Raw genomic sequence first — 9,392 nt, 5'->3', positions numbered from 1 at the left:
GTTCAGTGGAGGGAGTTTCCATACCAGGGGACTCTATAGAAAAGCATCTTCAATTGTCTCCATTTGGCTTGGTGGTCTATAGTATACTCCCACAATGATATTCCTTTTTTTAACTTCTCTTTTTATCCCTATCCAAATTCTCTAATCGTGCTCCCTATGTCAGATTGATGAATTCCCATACCTTCTTGAGATGCAGTGCTATTCCCACCCATCTCGACTATGATCAGATCTGTTGGTTTTGGAATAAGGCATCTCTTTCCATTCTCCCATTGCCACACTCCATATACCATGAAGTCATACTTACCATGTTATGTTAAAATTTCTTATGGACTTTGTAACCCATATTCTGTACTTTGGTATACAGACATCTTAGAACATAAACATTATTTCCAAACTAGCTTCTTTGTTACATTCCTCCAAGAACCAAGCACCACCTCTGCTATACTGTTTCTTTCTATGCCACACATGTTCTTCCGCATAATAACCACTTTTCTCCCTCCCACTCAAATTTCTGCTTAATGTTCATTTGGGAGGTCTTAGAGCTGTGCACCAGCCACATCCTCTCCAGTTCTCGTGTGGCACTCTCTGCCTCTTACCAGGCAGGCAGCATGGTGTAATAGAAAGAACATTGGTTTCAGAGTCAGGAGCCCTGGATTTGAGTCCCAGCTCTGATACTTATTAGCTGTGTGACCCTGAGCAAATCATTTACCCTTTTTGAGCCTCAGTTTCCTCATCTGTAAAATAGGGACAATCATACTTGCTGTTGGGAGGAAAGTGCTTTGCAAACCTTCAGACACTTTAAATGTGAGCTATTATTATTATTATTGTTATTTATTGTTATTGCCAGGAGCTCACCTTTCTGGTTTCCATGGCAATGATCCAGAAAAACAAATCCTGTTCTTTGACACCATCTATATAGCCAGCTATTTACTTCCCTCGTCCTCCTTTCACGTCCATAGTCATGACCTTCAAATGAAAGAAGAGATGAGTCACAGAATCTCAGAACTGGAAGGGACCTTAGAGATCATCTCGTTCAACCCCCTCATTTGACAGATGAGGAAGTTGAGGCCCAGAGACAGGAAGTGAATTGCCCAAGGCCACTCAGCACGTGGCAGGTCAAGGACTTGAACCCACATCTTATAACTCCAGCTCTAGTGGTCTTTCCACTACACCATAAAATATTTGTCCTTTCCAGGCCATCCTTCATATTGCTGTGTTCCCCAGACTTCTCATTTGCTAATCAAAACTTCAAAGTATCTAGAGATGTGGTTCAAGTTTCTTTTCTTTTCTGATGACCTCATTTATTCCCATGTGCATCAACAGAAGTGGACAGTGATGGGGAATTCTTTCCACCACTTCATGGATACATGGTCTGGGAAGACAGCACACATCCTGATTAGCATGTCAGGTTTACATACCTGTGTGCCCTTCTGCGGGGAATCAGCAATTACAGGGATACATCTCTTCTTTGTGAGGGAGGTCACAGGATTCCACCCACTTACCGGTGCCTGTGAATCCTCTTGAGGGTTTTAAGAAGTTTCTTCTTCAGAATGTCTAGAATCACCCTGTCCAAGAGGAGCTTGGTTGCACTGTTTTTTCTCCTTCATTTTCCCTCCAGTACACATCACCCCCTTTCACTCCCTCTGAATATTTTTCTTTCCCACCCAAAACTTTTCTGATAAGAACCTTTCCGATAAATCAGGTTTATCAGAGGTAAAGAGGTGGTCTTCACATACATTCACTTTCCCTCTCAACCAAGAGACTTTTGTATTTGCATGATTATTTGGTGACTGTCTCTGGTGGTGGCATAAACATAGCCCCTACCCTGCAGGTCACTGCAGCTGTTCCCTTGTCTTCCAAATTCTTTCCTATCTAGATAAACCAGTCACCCTGCTTAGCCACCCCCTCCCCCCACCCCCACCTACCTGGTTCTGCTTCTGTTCATGCAGCTCCTGGGTTGATGACTCTCTGGAAAAGCATTGCTTTGGAACCTGCTTAACCCCACTCCTCTAGCTAACTCATTGAATGTTAAAAATTAGCAAGTTTTCAACCACTCCCTCTTAGTAGATACAGACAGAACCCAAGAAGATACTTCTTTCTTTCCTCGCACACTTAACCCATAAGCATAAATAATATTAGCATTCTCATTTTTTTTCAAACTATTCACAATTTGGGGGTGGGGTGGGCTGTCCTTGTTTACGTCATTTAATTCTCCATATTGTATGATATATATATAATATATATGGCATATATAATCCATATATGATACATGGTATATATACTCCATAAACTATAGATATGTGACTATTTCTCCTCAAGTTCTTTTACTGATTCCTTTTCCTTATTTGACCTCCCAAATGTTGGTATTCATCCAGCCTACATTTTCTGGCTTCTTCCTTCTTTATCCCCCCTCCCCTCTTTGATGATCTCTTCCACTCCCATGGAGTTATGTTGATGGCTCCACAAATCTCTATATCCATCTATGATATTTCCCAAGAGCCTTGGTCTTGCATCATTAACTGTCTGCTGTTCACATCCTCTTAGTTCTCTCCTCAGACATCTTTAAATGAATTCATCATCTTTTCTCATCAACATGCCCCTCTTTCCAACTTCTTTATTTGTGTTGGAGTACTATTATCTGCCACATAGGACTTTATCCATTGCACCACCGAATTCATGGCAGTTAGGTGGTATGGTGGATAAAATGCTAGGGCTAGAGTCAGGAAACCTTGAGTTCAAATCTGACCTCATACATTTACCTAGCTATGTGACCCTGGGAAAGTCACTTAACCTCTGTCTGCCTCAGTTTCCTGAGCTATAAAATGGGTATTATAAAAATTGCACCTATCAGACAGGGTTGTTTGGAGGATTGAATGAGGTAATAATTGTGAAGCACTTGGCACACAATGTCTGGCACATAGTAGGCACTCAATATATGCTTATTCCTTGCTTCCTTCCAGTTACCCAGGATTGAAATTTTGTAGATCTTTTAACTCTTCCCTCTCTTTTGCTCCTTATATCCAATCAGGTGCCAAATCACATTAATTCTTCCACAGTGTTTCTTATCTCTTGTTTATCTCTTTTCTTTTCTTAACAGTCTCTCAGTCCCTGGCCCCCCCCCCCCGTCCAATGCCCTCTGTATCTAGACAGCCTTAGCTATGTTCTACCTTACACCCATCTTCTTTTCACCGGCCTCTCTATCGTCCAGTGTACACCCTGCCCTATTCCCTTTCCAGTTCTGGAACTATAACCAAATCAATACTGTCATTTTTACTGGAAAGGGTCTGTCAGTCTACTCCCCTGTGACTCCACTTATCATCCCTATAATTTTCCAAATTAAAATACTATTAGCGTGTATATGTTTTTTCCCATTATATAATTTTATCTCTATAGACTGTAAGTACCTTGAGGGCAGAGACTGTTTCTACTTCTGTATTTGTAACTACATCTCCCTCCCCGCCCCCCCCCCCCACCCCGGCAGCTTAACACAGTGTTTGGCATATGTATCAAGTACTTAATAAATGCCTTTTCATTCATTTATTCTTTCTACTCACACTACCACTAGGCTAATTCATGCTCTCATCACCTCTTGCTTGGACTGTGATCAAAGCTTCCTAACCAGTCTTAATGCCTTTAATTTCTTCCCTCTTCAGTCTCTTCACACAGCTACAAAAATCATCATTGTCATCCACAGGTCTGACAATGCTACTTCCTTGCTAAATAAACCAAGACAAAACCCATCACTGTTTCCCTTCTGCCCATAGAATAAAACACAAACTCAGCCTGGCACTTGAAGTCCTTCCAAACCTGCCTTCAATCTACCTTTCTGCCTCATGTTCATGGTGTTTTCTTTCATGCAAGCCTTTGCTCCAGGCAAGCTGGACGCTCTGATATTATCCTGCCCTTTACCACCACTGTCATTCATCCAGGCCACTCTCAGGAACATAGAAAGCACTTCCTCCTCATCTCTGTTTATTTGAAGTCTTGTCTTCAAGTCTCTGTTCTGGTGCCACTTTCTCCAGGAAGCCTTCTCTGAACCAGTTAAAAGGGATTTCTCCCCACTCCACCACCAATTTTCCTAAAAAATTTGTCTAGATCTGTCTTTGCCTCTATTAATCCTATCTTATATTTATTTACATATGTGTCTTATGGCCCTCCTTTACCCCAAGTAGATTGCAGTCTTTGAGGGCAGGGGCTATGTTGTTTTTCATCTTTCTCTATCTATTATTTTTTTCAATGTGTCTTGTACATTGTAGATTCTTAATATATATTTGGTGAGTTGAATTGAATAGTGTAGTGGAAACTGGTTTGGGAAGTCTGGGTTCTCTTTTCAATGCTGCCACTGACATATGGGATGGCCTTGGGCAAGTCACTTAATTTCTCTGAGCCTCAGTTTTTCTCTAAAATGGGGATACTTATCCCCATTCTGCCCACCTAAAAGGAATAGTGTGAGGATTGATTTAGAGAGTGAATATGAGTTTTGTGAAACATGAAGTATAATAATGACAGTTATAACAAGCATATTAAAATATTCTCTAAGCCCCATCTTCCTTTTTCAACCCTGTCCTGCCCTCCTTTTTTCAATATGGACTTTCTACTCTAGCCAGGCTAGTTCCTGGTATATACCATGCTCATTTCTGCTTCTCTGCCTTTATTCATTTCATTCTCCCTCTCCCCCTCACCCCCCAATTCAACTCTCACTCTCTCTTTAGTTAAAATGTAGTAGAAAGCCATGGGCAGTGCATCAAAATGGCTAGGTTTGGGTCCTGCTTTGGCCATTAATCAGCTTGAGGAAGTCACTTAAAGTCTCTGGGTCTCAGTTTCTTCATTGACAAAATGAGGGTGTTAGACCAGATAAAGGTCCAGCTCAGCTCTAAAGTCCTATGATCCAAATCTTGGTCATCATTTAGGATCCATCTCAAGTTCACCTCCTTCAGATTACACTATCCTCTCCTTCTTACAACACCTTGTGACCCATACAACTTTGTTCTTAATCACATACTTTCCTGTATTTGTCTCAAATTATTTTAGAAGTATTTGTCTTATCTTATCAACTGAACTGGGAACTCCCCAACAGGCAAAGATAATAATTTCTCTTTCTCCCCTCTTCTCTACAGGCCAGCCTTGCAAAGACTGAGTATATGGCAAGTGCCTAGTGAATGATGATGAATGAGCTAACTGAATGGAGTGAGCACAGGAGAGGGACTCTGCAAGACAGAGGAGGTTCTCTGAGCTGCCTTTAGAGATTTATAGATCTAGATCTGGAAAAGACACAAACAGTTCTCTAGCTCAACCTCTTATTTTTGTAGATGAAGAAACCACAATGGTTAAATGATTTTCCCAAGGTCATGTGGTATAACTGGAATTTGAACTCAGTTCTTCTGTCTTTAATATCCAATGCCTCTCTACTATACTACATAAAACCCCTCTGATGACTTGTTGGTTTTGGTGTAGATGGGATCAAATGTAGATTGAGGCTCTGAGATCTCTTAGGATCTTTCAGGTTCAATAAAGAAGAAGGTCTGAGCCTGGGCTGACCCATTGCTGGATCATATCTTGAGCTTTCCCCTCTGTACTAGTTCCCTTTCCTCCTGTAATGTTCCTGATAACCTCATGTGTCTTTCCTAGACAGGATCAAGGATTCAGGAGCTCACCAAGAACAATTTGATCCAGTGGGCATTAGCTTGAAATCAGAATCAGTGAATGAGAAAGCAGCAGGAAGAGCGAGCTGAGATAGGAGAGAGAAATGGGCAAACAGAAAGAAGGTAAAGACAAAGGGGTGGAGTTTGAGAATTCAAAATATCCTTTTTTCTTGTTCATAGAAACAGAGTAGTCAGCCATCGATGACCAGCAGGTCCCTTAAATTGTCAGAGATTTAGAGCTGTAAGGTACCATAGAGACCATTTTGTTCAACTCCCTCATTCTACAGATGAAGAAACAGGCTCTGGGAGGATAAATGACTTCCTGATATCACATAGGTAGTAAGTAGGAGATAGCTAGGATTTTAGTCAGATCTTCCTCACTCCAGGCCCAGGGTTGTGTGCCTCTCCTCCTTCCTTCTACTCCACTGAGGTGCCTTGAATGCTCCTTTTGTACTTCATTCTTTAGCTGTATGTATGGTCCTTTGGGATCCTTTCTTAAAATGTAAATTCCTCTGGGAAGGCTACCATTAAAAAATTATCAGCCATGAATACATAAGTAGATTCATTTACCAGGTTGGTTTTTTCTATGCCAACTAAGTGAGAGCTGTGGCCAGAGTGAATGGGAATTTTGATGATGGAGAGGAAGAGGGAAGAGTAATTTTAGAACCTTGAACTCTACTTGGGGAGGACAAGCTTGGGTAGAGCCTCAATGGGGGTTCTGGGAAGCTGTGGGAATGGGGCAAAAATGCTCTCAATTTTGCTGGGCTAATCCTAGGCTAGAAGTATAAAATTCCCAGAAATTCTAATTAGAAAACGGAAAAACAGAAAAAAAGATTTCTTTAAAAATGAAATTGTGGATAAAACTGAAATATGAGATATTTATTTTTATCAGTCTTTGCAGATCTAGTTACTTTGCTAGCTTATGAACATACTATGTATTATATAACTTGATATGCACATAAAATAACCAAGTTTGGTATATTTGGAGGTGTAAAAGCCTGGGGAAAAAAATGAAAATATTCAATGGAAAGAGGTAGGGTTTTTCTCCCTTCCCTTGTCTTTTCTGGAGGAAAACATCCCTAGAAAAAAAAATTATCTCCCAGCTTTTCCTTCCCTCTGACTCTTGAGGTTTACATCTGCAAAGACCAGATTTTTTTCCCTTTGGAATTTTAGCTCCTAGGTTAGGATTTGCAAAGAATATGTATCATGTATGATATGGTGGAAAAGACTCCAAATCTGAAGGCAGAGGATCATAGATTTTAGAGAGAAGGCTTCTTAGAGGTCATTGGTCCAGCCCCTTCATTTTACAGGTGAGGAATTTGAAGGATAGAGAGGTTTGGTACCTTGCTTAGGTCATACAGCTAGAAATGCCTGAAGGGGGATTTGAACCCAGGTCAGCTTGCCCTCACCCCAAACCCAGTGTCCTGGGCCCGCTATGCCCAGCTCTATCCCATGCTGCCTTGTGTGACCTTGGAACCTCCTTAGCTTCAGTTCCTAAGTCTATAAAATGAGGGGATCTGACTAGATGACATTTGTGTTCCTAGCTCTAAATCTATATACTTATAACCCCCCACCACGAAAAGTTTTCTACCCAGAACTGGAGTCTACAAATAGTGATCCATGACACAGGCTATATGAAAACCATCAGGTACCTGATGGTACAGTAAAGATAGAATACTGGGCCTGGAATCAGGAAGATCTGAGTTCAAATCCAACCTCAGATGCTTAATTAGCTGTGTGACCCTAGGTGAGTCACTTAACCTTTGCCAGTCTCAGTTTCTTCAATGGTAAAATGAGGATAATAACAGAACCTACCTCTCATGGTTATTATAAGGATCAAATGATAAAATAGTTGAAAAAAGCACTTAGCATAGTACCTGGCATATAGTAGGTGTTATATAAATGCTTATTCTCTCCCTTTCCCTTCTCCTCCTATTGCCCCCAAATTCAGATTCATTATTAGCTTCAAGAGTGTTATGGTCATCAACAATAAACATTGGTTGGCACTTCCTGTATACATGCCTGTGTGCTAGAGTTGAGGTGTGCACCAGTGGAACAAAAGGCTGGTGTTTTGTTCATAAGTGGAGTAACAAATTACGTGAGGTAATGCCTTAGGACATTCAGGATAATGCCCAAGATGCAGTGGGCAAGAACCAGAATTAGACACCCACAAACCCTGGGAAACAAGGTGGATATTGTACTCATCGGTAAGAGCAGTGCTTTCACTGAGGAGTTGAAAGACCTGGGCTTTCGATTCAACACACCTGAGAACCAGCTAACTATGTGACCTTAGACAAGCTTGTTCGGCTCTCTGGGCCTCAGTCTCCTCCTTTGTCATATAAGGGGGTTGGATTAGGTGACCGCTATGGTCCCTTTCATCTCTGGCACTCCAGAATGTTATCATTCAATATTTAACAAGCATTTATTGAATGTCTACTAGACACAGTACATAGGTTCTTACAGTCGGAAGGGACCTCAGGTCCCTTTACACAGCTAATGAGTGTCCAAGTCAGGATTTAAGTTCGGGGCTTCTTGATTCAAAAATCTAACATCCAGTGTACCTGTAACACTTTACTGCCTAATACATCTGAGGAGCTTTCAATACAGGAACAGGACATGTTCAAGAATGAGATCTGCTCTGTTTTGGTAGCATTTCAGAAATTTCGTCCAGTTACACAGAAACTTTTTCCTCATAATTATCTATTGGAATGGCCTTAGGTGGAAGGGTTTGTGCTGCTAATTTGATTCAATCTAGAAAATGTGTATTAAAGATCTGTGTGTCCAGCTCAGTGCTGGGCTTGGCTATGAAGAGGCAGGATTCACAAAAACAAAAGAATTAGAGAACAGTTTGGAGAATAATAAGGAATAGGATGGTATACTTTAGACCATGTAGACTATAGGTGGTGAGAGAACAAAGAGAACAGTGCAGATAGGAGTTATCAAGGGAAGATTCATGAAGCAAATAGGACCCGAGCTAGCTCTAAGGATGGGCATGGTTTGAAAAGGTGGAGGGTAGTTATGTCTAAATTGTCTTGAGCTATAAAGAATAATGATAATAGAACTTTCTGAAGAACTTTCAGCCTCAGCCCCAGTTTCAGTCCTACTCAGTCCCATTAAAGACCATGACATTTGGGTTTGTTCTCTTGAGTGGTTCTACAGACCATCAACATCCCACCAAGACTATCCTATGATTGTTTCAAAAATGCAAAATATTCCCCCAATAGACTGAGAATTTGTTGTGGATAGGAACGAAGTTTTCTGTCTCTCTCACTTCTGGCATCCAGAAAAGGTCTAGGCACATAGCAGGTGCTAAGTGAAGACTAGTTAGGTTAGATTCAAGGCATCTGAGTTTGTTCAACTTGTAGTAACATTTTGTTCAATCATTTTCAGTCATGTTCGACTCTTCATGGCCACATTTGGGGTTCTCTTGGCAAAGATACTGGAGTGGTTTGCCATTTCTTTCTCCACTTCATTTTATATGTGAGGAAACTGAGGTCAGCAGGGTTAAGTGACTGACCTAGGGTCACATAGCTAGTTAGTGTCTAAAGATGTATTTGAAGTCAGGAAGAGGAGTTGTTCTGACTCCAGGCACTCTATCCACTGTACCACTTAGTTGTGGTATTGTTGTGTGATAGGAAATACAGGACTGATGGATATCTCATTTCCCATAATTGACTGGGCCTCTTGGTAGCTGATAGACACAGCAAGTAGAAGTGGACCTAAGAGTCCAAATCTATCTGATAGTCTAAG

The 9,392-nt window shown here is 41.1% G+C and overlaps 1 long non-coding RNA gene across 1 annotated transcript in view; it reads right to left on the bottom strand.

Annotated features, from left to right (window-relative positions):
* Positions 1-453: 453 nt before the first annotated feature.
* The window catches only part of LOC140498027 (uncharacterized), a 365,436-nt gene continuing 356,497 nt past the window's right edge, over positions 454-9,392 (bottom strand). Inside the window, exon 4 of the long non-coding RNA XR_011964986.1 lies at positions 454-966. This is a non-coding gene — a long non-coding RNA (uncharacterized lncRNA). The remainder of the gene's footprint in view (positions 967-9,392) is intronic.

Source organism: Notamacropus eugenii, chromosome 4, assembly GCF_028372415.1.
Source record: "Notamacropus eugenii isolate mMacEug1 chromosome 4, mMacEug1.pri_v2, whole genome shotgun sequence".
NCBI classification, from domain to species: domain Eukaryota; kingdom Metazoa; phylum Chordata; class Mammalia; order Diprotodontia; family Macropodidae; genus Notamacropus; species Notamacropus eugenii.
The sequence above is the reverse complement of the archived record's forward strand: the minus strand, read 5'-3'. Positions and strand labels throughout refer to the sequence as shown.